Raw genomic sequence first — 10,281 nt, forward strand, 5'->3', positions numbered from 1 at the left:
TGATATTTTGGCAATGAAAGCAAGAAAAATAGTGTTACTAAAACAAATATATACTAACTTATGCATTCTGTATGCACTTATTACTCACCAAAACACCACCAGACTGTAAACAAAAAGTCAGATATGTAAAATAATAGTTCACTCGTTTGGGGCATTTTACCAACTTTCAGCATAGTAAACTATAGTTATACATGTATGTTTTGATCTTATTATGAAAGCAGAGTTATTAAAGTAAGAGACAGAATATTAACTTTTTGTTACATCTATATGCAACTTTTCAATATGTATAAAAATGGTACACATCCTTCTGTTGGCATGCTTGTTCTGGATGCTGCAAATGTAGGGGATAGGCATGGCTTTCATTGTGAGTGTGGAAGGATCAAGCAGAGGTCTTATCAAGAGCTTCTAGAGTTGGGTCCTCCCCTTCATTCCTTGATGAAAGTGAGAGAGGGATCAAAATTCCCAGGAGCAAAGAGAGCTCAAGAACTGCCTCTTCACTCATACCTGTGATGATTTCAAAAGAGGTCAGGAGAAAGGAGGACCTGATAGATATGCAGCTTTAAAAAGGCCCCAGGCCACGGTCCTAGGTTTTATCATTTTCCTAGGTTTTATCATCTTCTTCCCCAGATCAGGAGAGCTCCACCCTAGCTCCCGATTTCCTGCTGTGAATTTAGCTCTACCCCTCCATATATGCAATGCTTTTGGCTCCCGTATTCCACATAAGTCAAATTTTCAGTGACTTCTGCCTGTATCTGAAACTAGAACTCAGTTATGCCTGTGCTTTCACCACCAAGTATGTCTCTATTCTATTTCTGGTCCATGGAGTAGTTTATTTTTTTGTCACAACCATGTCTTTCTGAAGTTATTTTTGTATTATCATTTTTATGTGTTTCAAGGGGGGCACAGGGAAGATTAAGGCATAAACTCATTGTGCATCTTTTCCTACATTTAGACTAGTAATGACAAATCTTGGTGCACATTTATTTGTATTCATATTTCTTCTTTTGTAAATTTTTGGCTCATAGAGTTTGCCCATTTTTTATTGGGATGTTATTATGTGTGTATTTTTTTAATTGTCACTGATCTGCAAAATTTCTTTACATATTAAATGCATCGGCCCTTTATGTCATATATTTGCAAACATTTTACCCCAGATTGCCATTTGCTATTAAATTTTATGATTCATTCAGATGGACAAATGTTTAAATTTGTATATGTTTATTTTTAAATTGTAAATAATCAAATTACAATATTTTCTTTGTAATTATTATCTCAATTTATAGCCTATAATATCAGTATATTCTATAGTTCTACTGTGACCATGAGGTTTTTCTTAATGTTCCCTTGTCAATATTAAGAATCCTTTGTTTGAAAGATTTTTGCTGTCTTTGTTCCCCCTAAATAGTGGCAGTAAATTAAAGAACCTACCAATTTCTACCTACAGTGCATGTTCAAAAGCTACATAATGTAGCTGCATTATTCTGATTCCCTCCTTTATGACTAATTGAATCTACATGCACAAAGACATTTTGCACAACAGCTGGAGAATTAAAATTTATTAAACTCCCACTGCTGATCACTAATTATTTCTTTCTTTCTTCGTGACAGATCTTAAGTTGTCAGAATGCAATGGCAATGTATATTACAAATAGAAATCACATTATTGTGAATTCAATTTACACACATCTTTATTGGAGAAAGACACTAATCATAACCTACCAAAGAAAACACTGTAGCCTAGAGCATTCATATTTAATCCTTCTTAATGCAAATAAGGCAGAAATGTTCCTGAAGTTTCAACAAAGTGCTCTCCCTGTGTGAGTCAGCAAGTACCTGTTGGTTTCCTTCTCCGTGGATTCTTCACTTAAAAAAAAAAAAAATGTGACTTAGCTAAATTCAATGGTCACTTCTCATTTGTTTAATTCTCGGCTGCATTGTCTTGTCTACCTTTCAAGGTTTTATTTCTCTGTTTTTATCCTGAGGCTTCCTTTCTTTTTCATGGAGTATAATTGAAAAATTACTTGGTTTAGAATAAAATATCAAGCATTAGAATCCAAAGTAACAATTTCCAACTGTGTGACCTTGGTCTAGTTATATAATCCTCCTGAGCATCAATATCACAAAGCTGTTAATGACAATTACATGAGATCACATATGTAAAAATATCAAGCCTAGCACCCAGTGACTAATTACTAAGTGGTATTGAGTCCAAATCTAATTTACACATTGACTTTAGGAATTCACCATGGTTCAGTCCTAAGCTCTCTGTTCTTTTCCCTCTAAATTCACCCACTTCCATGTACTACCTCTTCAAAGTCTAACTGGCACCCATCAGATCTCTTCCTTCACTGACACCAAAAGAATGGTGCACCATTATGAGGCAGCAGATTTATTACAAAATCAACTTACAGTTGTTGATATTTTGTTTTGGGTGGGGTTTTTTTTTTGAAATTTTGTTTTTAAAATATTTCCCATTGTGTATGTTCAATTGCACCAACTAAGATGATCAGCTTGAGGAGTCATAGGCCACGTCTTCAGTTTTTGGAGGAGTTGCTGTGAAGCATAATACAATGAATGTGGCACTCCATAACACACAATGTTTTACATATCCCTTCTTAAATAAATGCTTCAGCATTCTGTCTACTTGCAGACTTGACTTAACTAATATGACAGCCTCATGAATCAAAAACAATAAAATCATTCTGCTTTTTCAGCAGCTTCAATGATATAAAAGTATACTTTCCATGTTATGACTATGCAGAGGAAGGGCCAGGTAAACTATAAAGGGGCAAGAAAGGAGACAGGCAGTCCACCAGCTTAGTGAGGGATTGCTGGTGAGCAGTGAATGAGAAACGAGTCAAACAAGTTGTGGAAGGAAAATGATGTGTAGGGAAGTTAAAAGAGGTCTTTTTTAACTATAGTTCTAATAAATAAAGGATAACACTTCATACTCATTTACTAGTCTGTCATCATTTTTCTCCATGAAATTCATACTTTGACCTCTAGGCACCATATTAAGTAGGCCCTCACCCTGCCACTTCCCTGCCTGCTGCCTTAGTAGCTATTAAGAAGCAGGTATCACAGCTACTTTAGAGTGGGTAACAAAAAGAAAGGAAGGAACTGACAGGTAAGGTGTAAGGGATATCTGATCTGGGAGAAAAGATGCCAGGTAAAGTTGGGGCTCCCGGGTGGCTCAGTTGGTTAAGCCTCTGACTCTTGGTTTTGGCTCAGGTCATGATCTCAGGGTCATGAGACCCAGCCCTATGTGGGGCTCCAGGCTCAGTGTGGAGTCTGCTTGAGATTCTCTCTCTCTCTCTTTCCCTCTCCCTCTCCTTCTGACCCTCGTCCCGCTCATGCATACACTTGCTCTCTCAAATAAATAAATAAATAAAATCTTAAAAAAAGATTCCAGGTAAAGTCAAGAGTATAGGGATTTTAAAGATCTCTTGTACTGCATTGAGAAGTTAATTGTTTTTCAAAGCTGCCCTCAGTGGTTGAAGGGGACCTCTACCTAGGATCTGACCATATCCATTTGTATGGAGACAGGTAAAACAATGGATGTTCTAAGAGCCAGATGAGAAGGCTGAGAAGTTTCTTCTGCAACATACCCTTGCCCTCTTCTCCATCTGCTGATCTCTCTCCAGCTCTTTTCCTTCCATTCCTCTCCTCAACTCTCCATTTTTTCCTACCATTCTGCTGATCTGTTTATGAAAACACTCTTAAAATTGTTGTTAACAAAATTCAACTGAGTAAATTTTAAAGATCTTATTAGATTTATTCAGTGATTCATGAATCGGTCAGCTTCCAGTCTAGCAGATACAAAGAAGTTCTGAGGAACTGTACAAAATGAAAGACATTTATAGGCAGAAGGGAGCAGGAACAAGGAAGTTCTACTAGGCAAAAAAGGTGGGTTGGTTATTGCAAGATTACTTTCCTCTAGGGGATGGCAGGGGTCTACCAAGCAGATTACTGACCTAGTGCTGATCAGGAGATTCCTGATCGACTGGTTTGAGATTCCAGTTATGGAAAAGCTAAAACTGTAATCAAGTCTAGGTTTGGTGACAAGGGGCTTAGCATAAGTGACTCCATTTTGGGCTTGTTGTCTTATTTTTAACACTGTGAAGGGCAACAAGGCAAACACATTGTATTTTGCCTCTTGCCTGTAGCCAAGTTTGAACACTAAATGGATCATGGGGTGATCTATACTGGACATGAGCTCTGCAAACTCACATCTGACTTCCATCCACTCAAAACCCACACAGTTTGTCCAGGACAAGGGTGGTGAGGGTAGGAGTGAGAATCCATCCACCTTGAATATAAAAATCAAACCATATCAGAGAAGAGAGATGGACTTATCCTGAAAAACTCAACATGTACTGTATGGAATATAGATAAAATGGTCAAAGAAATAAATGTACAAGAGAAGCACACTCTAAAGAGCTTATGTAAATATTTACTTCACCCAAAAAAAGACTTCCCTAGTCTGCCAGATATAGGACTATTTCAGAGAATATCATTCTCAAAGCCAGCACCACAGTTCTGGATTATAGTTAGATTTGTTTTCCTTTGCCTCCCGAGAAGCAGCTTCATTAGCTGATAGCAAAAAGCACAGCATATAAGACATAACTGAGAGTATACATCAAGGAAATGGCTATCATGAAGTACTCTCTTCCTCACCCAGAAATGCGAGGCCACATCAATCAGTCAGATTTCACAGATGAACTATAAGTGATCCAATAAACGCAAATAATGTTAGAAGATAGGAATAATATGTTCTGACCTGAACAGAGAGCCATTTACATTATGATGTAGTTTATCAAAATACTCCAAAGGGAGCAAAGTGAAAGGCAATCTCTTTCCTCATGCTTAATTTATGCAAAACATCAAATTAAATGAGGCTAAATAATTGAGGCTACTTACAATTGCAAAGATTTCTACGAGGACCCTAGGGACTTTTGAATGGAAAATATAAACCTGGGTAAAAATGCTAGTAAGTCAAAGAGTTAATAACAGATGACAGTTATTAAGTGCTTGGCCTGTTTCAGGGACTTTTTGAAGCAATATATACATTATATATATATATATATATATATATATATATATATATATATATATATGACATTTCATCATCAAAAGAATTGTATGTGTATGTGGTAGATATTCTTGTTGGCTATATTTTTATAGATAAAGGAAATTAAAGCACAGGGAGAGACTGAGTAACTTGTTCAAGGTCATACAGTAAGTGGTGAAGTCAAACACTGACAGTCTGGCTCTGGAGGTCATGTAGTTAAATGCTGAGCTGCAGATGGGAATACGAGAGCATTGAAGAAGGGAGACTAGTCAGGAGGCCAGAGTCAAAGTGAAAGGGTAACAAATGCTTGAAATGATGATAGATGCAGTAGGAATTTAAAAGATATATAGGAGAGGTAAAAGAAGAATCAGTAGAATTTGTTAACACGTTATATATGAAGGATGAGAAAGGGTTGTTTAAGTTGACTGAAGTTTTAAGTCTGAATAATTTGGTGGTGATGTTAACTAACCTAAAAGAAAGGGACTATGGCTCCTTTATGAGGAAAGACAGGTTCAGGTTTAAATGCATAAAATTGAGATATCTAGAGGATATACTGTGTATAAATAAGTTCCCAGAAGGCAAGTAAAAATATAGACCTGGATCCTAAAAACAAATAGCCAATGACACAATTTTGGGGACATGTATGTGTAGAAAACTGATCTGGGGACTGAATCTTTGAAAGAATCTATAATGAGTGGACACAAGATGAGTCAGAAAGAGAAACTTTATCAGTGTTTATCACAGAGGTAAGAGGAGAACGAGGGGAGCCCAGTGTTCCAGAAACCAAGAAAATTTTCCAGCAGGAGAAGGTTTTCAAAAGTGTATAATGCTGCGAAGAAATTGAGCAGCATACAGAAGTTGTAATTGCATTGTCAGAACAGTGTGAAAGATAGTTTCATTAAAGTGGTTAGGGCAGAAGACATATTACAAGTTGTTGAGAACAGAGAAATATTAGTGGAGATAAGAGATGATACACAACTCTTTCAAGACATTCATTCCAGAAGTTAAATGTGAATGATAAAGCGTAGTTTTAGGAAGAAAATGGGGTCAAATAAGGACTTCTTTAAGCACACATGTAGACAGAGATAAAGGGACCAGTGGAGAGAGAAATATAAAATAAAAGTCAGAAGAAATAATTTATTTCCTTTCCTAAGAAGAGATGAGGGTAGGATTAAGATCACAAGAATATAAAGGCAGAAGATGATGACATCAAGATGAATGCTTTTTAAATGCCAGTTCAGAAACTGATTTCACAAAGACGGTGTCAGAATCACCCTGGGAGTTTATTAGAAAGGTCAGTTCCCGGGCTCAGCCCTCACAGTAGTTCTAATTCTATAGGCCTTAGCTGTGGCCTAGAAACCTGTACATTTAAATAGCTAACACTGTTGCGTAGGTATAGATTAGAGGTTTTTCACCTCTAGCAGACCAATGCCTCCTTGTCTTCAATATTTTGTAATGCCCTCTTCATGAAAACCATAAATAATATAACTCATCTACACACAAAATTTCAAAATACCAATAAAATGCCGTAACTAAAACATAAAAGAGAAATACCAGAAAAGGGCTTCATAATACGATAATATGTAAATGTTATACATCACATATTTCAATATGTAAATGTTTGGGCATGAAGATAGTGAAGGACATATGAAGTAGTCAGATGTTTATATCTACTTAAACTGAAGAAGTTTGGCTTTCACATAAGTAAGACAATATTGAACTGAGTATTTTCACTACCTTTTCTTTATATTTAACATTTCAAAATAAGGGCTACAGAAACAGATCCATAGAATTGCCATGCGTGTGACAAAATTGCCACGTGTGTGCCAACTATCAATGCGGATTAATATAGGGGTATTGTATTGACAACTCAAATGCCACCAGTGGGCATTGCACTGATTAATTACACAATTTTTGGAAATGGTAAACAACCCTAGATGAAGTTCTAAATAAAACAAAGTAAGATCTCTTGATTTATATACAGCAGTTGCATTTCTGGAAAGGTCAGCATATATTAAAACTGTATAAAACATGCTTTGCATTCATATAAAAAATTAGAGTTATATTCTAGGCCCACATAATTTTAGGGTTTTCCCTTACATGAATATCTGAGGGCCATTTGAAAGTCATATGACATACAGGGAGAATCTTCACTGTGTAGGCTTGTCCCAGGTACTGCAGGGTAATACCATGAATGCCTGGTCCCCACCCATTAGATGCCTGTACCATCCTCAAGCACTGTGACAACCAAAAGAAAATGCCATTCCCTCCATTTCTAAAACATCCCCAAGAATGGGACTGCCTACCTGGATAACCACTGCTCCAAAAGAAGATAACAGAGGCTGTAAGATTAAGTGCCTTTGGGTATCTAAAAGATCATAGAAATAAGGGAAATGTATGGATATTAAGCAATAGGGTTTGTGGGGCTTGTGATAAACTAGAGAAAACAGGCCTCACCTAAAGGCATTTACAATTAAAAAAAAAAAAAGTTTTCAGTATTATACCAGCAATGTAGTTACTTTTCGAATGAATGAATTTAACTTGTAATGCAAGGCTAGCATGTATATGTAGCCTTATGTCAGTCCACACTTTAACAAAAAGCATTCTTAAACATAAGAATTCATCCTTGAAGAAAGTGCCCAAACATCAGCCAGAAATGAAATTTTTTAAAATGAATTTTTGATATTTAAGAAATTGTGACCACCAATTGCATAATCAAACTGATTTAAAAAGACTAGAATAGAAAATATCAGAGCACATAAGTGTAAGTATTATTTTGTCAAGTGCTTATTTCAGGGGATGTGTGTGTGTGTGTGTGAGTGAAAAAGAGAGAGAGAGAGAGTGCATACTGGACACAATGTAAACTATATTTTACTGAGAGTCTTAATAAAAACAACTTTGGAAAACACTGGGTAGATAGGTGACGATTGGGGGTGCAGGAGGATCTTTCCCAACCATACTGTAGCCACCAACATAGTGGTCTTCTTTTGCATATTTGTTAGGAGCAGACTTGGGAATCAAAGAGAACAGGGTTTGAGTTCTAGCTATACCACTCAAGTATGTGACTATAGGCAAGTTGCTTCAAGTCTTTTAGCCTCGGTTTCCTCATCTATAAATTGAAGATAGTAATGCATTATAATATTGTATGTGATAATTAAATGAGATAATGTATGTAAAATGCTTAGTATACTGTTTGGCACACGGTAAGCAATAAGTGACATAGTAAGCAATGATCACCAACATATAAGGTTTGCCCAGTTGACCAGCAAAATACAAGATATAAATGTTATGTGTTTAAATATGCGTCAAATGTTTTTTTTTTTCCTTTTCTAGAAAAATTCTTTGAAATGTCTGAAACCATCATCTTCATATTAGTCATCTATTGCTCTGTAACAAAATACTCAAAAATTTAGCAGCTTAAAACATTTATTGTCTCACACGGTTTGTGAAAATCAGGAATCTGGGATCAGCATAGCTGGGTGGTTGGGGCTCAGGGTCTCCCATAAGGTGGCAGTCAAGTTATGACCAGGGATGCACTCTCTAAAGGGACTAAAGTACTCATAATCACACTTAGGAAAGTATTGGTGGGAGGCCTCAGGTCTTTGCCAGGTGGGCTACTCCATAGGCCTGCTCATGACTTGGCTTTCTCCAGAGTATGAGAGCCGAGATAGACAGAGAGAAATCTAAAGATAGAAGCCACAGTCTTGCATAGCTTAATATCTGAAGTGACATAACTTCACTTGCACCATATGCTATTGGCCACAAAGTCTAACCCTGGTATAATTTGAGAGAAGACTACCCAAGTGTGTGGATACCAGGAAGCAGGGATCATCACTGGGGGCCATTTGTGAGGCTGGCTATCACAATATTTATTGAATGTCCATCCTCTTCAGGTAAATTTTTCATGCAAATATGATATTTCTCCAAGCATAAGTAATTACCGCTCACTGCCTGAGTTAGCATTAATATAAATTTGAGGAGTCATCGATTTTGTTAATGATGCATGACACCAGCTTACTTAATAAATCATATTTAACTACAAGGCAATTTTTGCATAATCTTAGCATTATCTTTCTTTCAAAAAATTGAACTTTAGTAAAGGTATTTTAAATATGCCTCTATGTTTTCCACTACATAATATTTGGTTTTTTCTAAAGAAAAATTACTTCCTCTAGCTACACTTTATTACATTCTAAAATGAAATGTTTGAAGGCAGGCTTCCTTTTTTGGGCATGCAATCAGATAGTAATATAGGGTGAAGACTTCAAAAGTAAAAATCAATGAGGACTTTTTATTACCATAAACCTTTTCAGAGATGATGAAAATAGAATGTGAAATGTCAATACTCTTAATGCCAAATATCTGACAAACCACAATAATGCATTAAAATAATTGCAAAAGATGACTTTAATCATAATATAGATATGTTATTCAGGTAATGTCAATGAGAATAAATAACCAAAATCAAGCTAGAAGATCCCTACTCCCTTATAAAACAAACAAAAAAAAACCACACTAATTTCCAGGGTGTCATCTAATTTAAGAAAATGCTTATAGTTATGTTTTTTAAACAGTTTGAAGATTTATGTATTTAAATTTATTTGAGAAAGAGAGAGAGAGATTGAGAGCCAGGAAACATGCGGGAGGTGGGAGGGGGAGAAGGGGCAGAGGGAGAGGGAGAGAATGTCCCAAGCAGGCTCCGGCTGAGCATGGAGCAGACGCAGGGCTAGATCTCATGACCCTGAGATCACGACCTGAGCAGAAACCAAGAGTCAGACATTCAACAGACTGGGCCACCCAGGCGCCCCTGCTTGTATTTATTTTTTAAATTTGACTTTTAATACAAAGATTATTTTGTCTTCAATATTAGTCATTGTATATTTCAAATTGGTTCCCGAGTTCATTCATATTTTTAAAATAGTAGATCACTTCTGGCCTTTGGCAAAATAATGTAATTGACTCTCCCCTCCCCATCTGATCTCTCCCCTTCACTCATGCTTGCTTTCTTACCCTGTGCCCTCTAGTTTCCACACTTGTCCCATTAAAATATTTTCTGACACTCACACTGAGGCAAAAATGACTGAAAAAAATTTAAAAATGCTAAACACATATGTATCCCCAGGGGATAGTGTATTCACTGAGATAACACAAGTAAACTGCCTATCAGAACTCCTGACACAGCTAGGCGATTAATAATTGTAAATTTCCCC

The sequence above is a fragment of the Neomonachus schauinslandi genome, chromosome X (assembly GCF_002201575.2).
Source record: "Neomonachus schauinslandi chromosome X, ASM220157v2, whole genome shotgun sequence".
Lineage (NCBI taxonomy): Eukaryota > Metazoa > Chordata > Mammalia > Carnivora > Phocidae > Neomonachus > Neomonachus schauinslandi.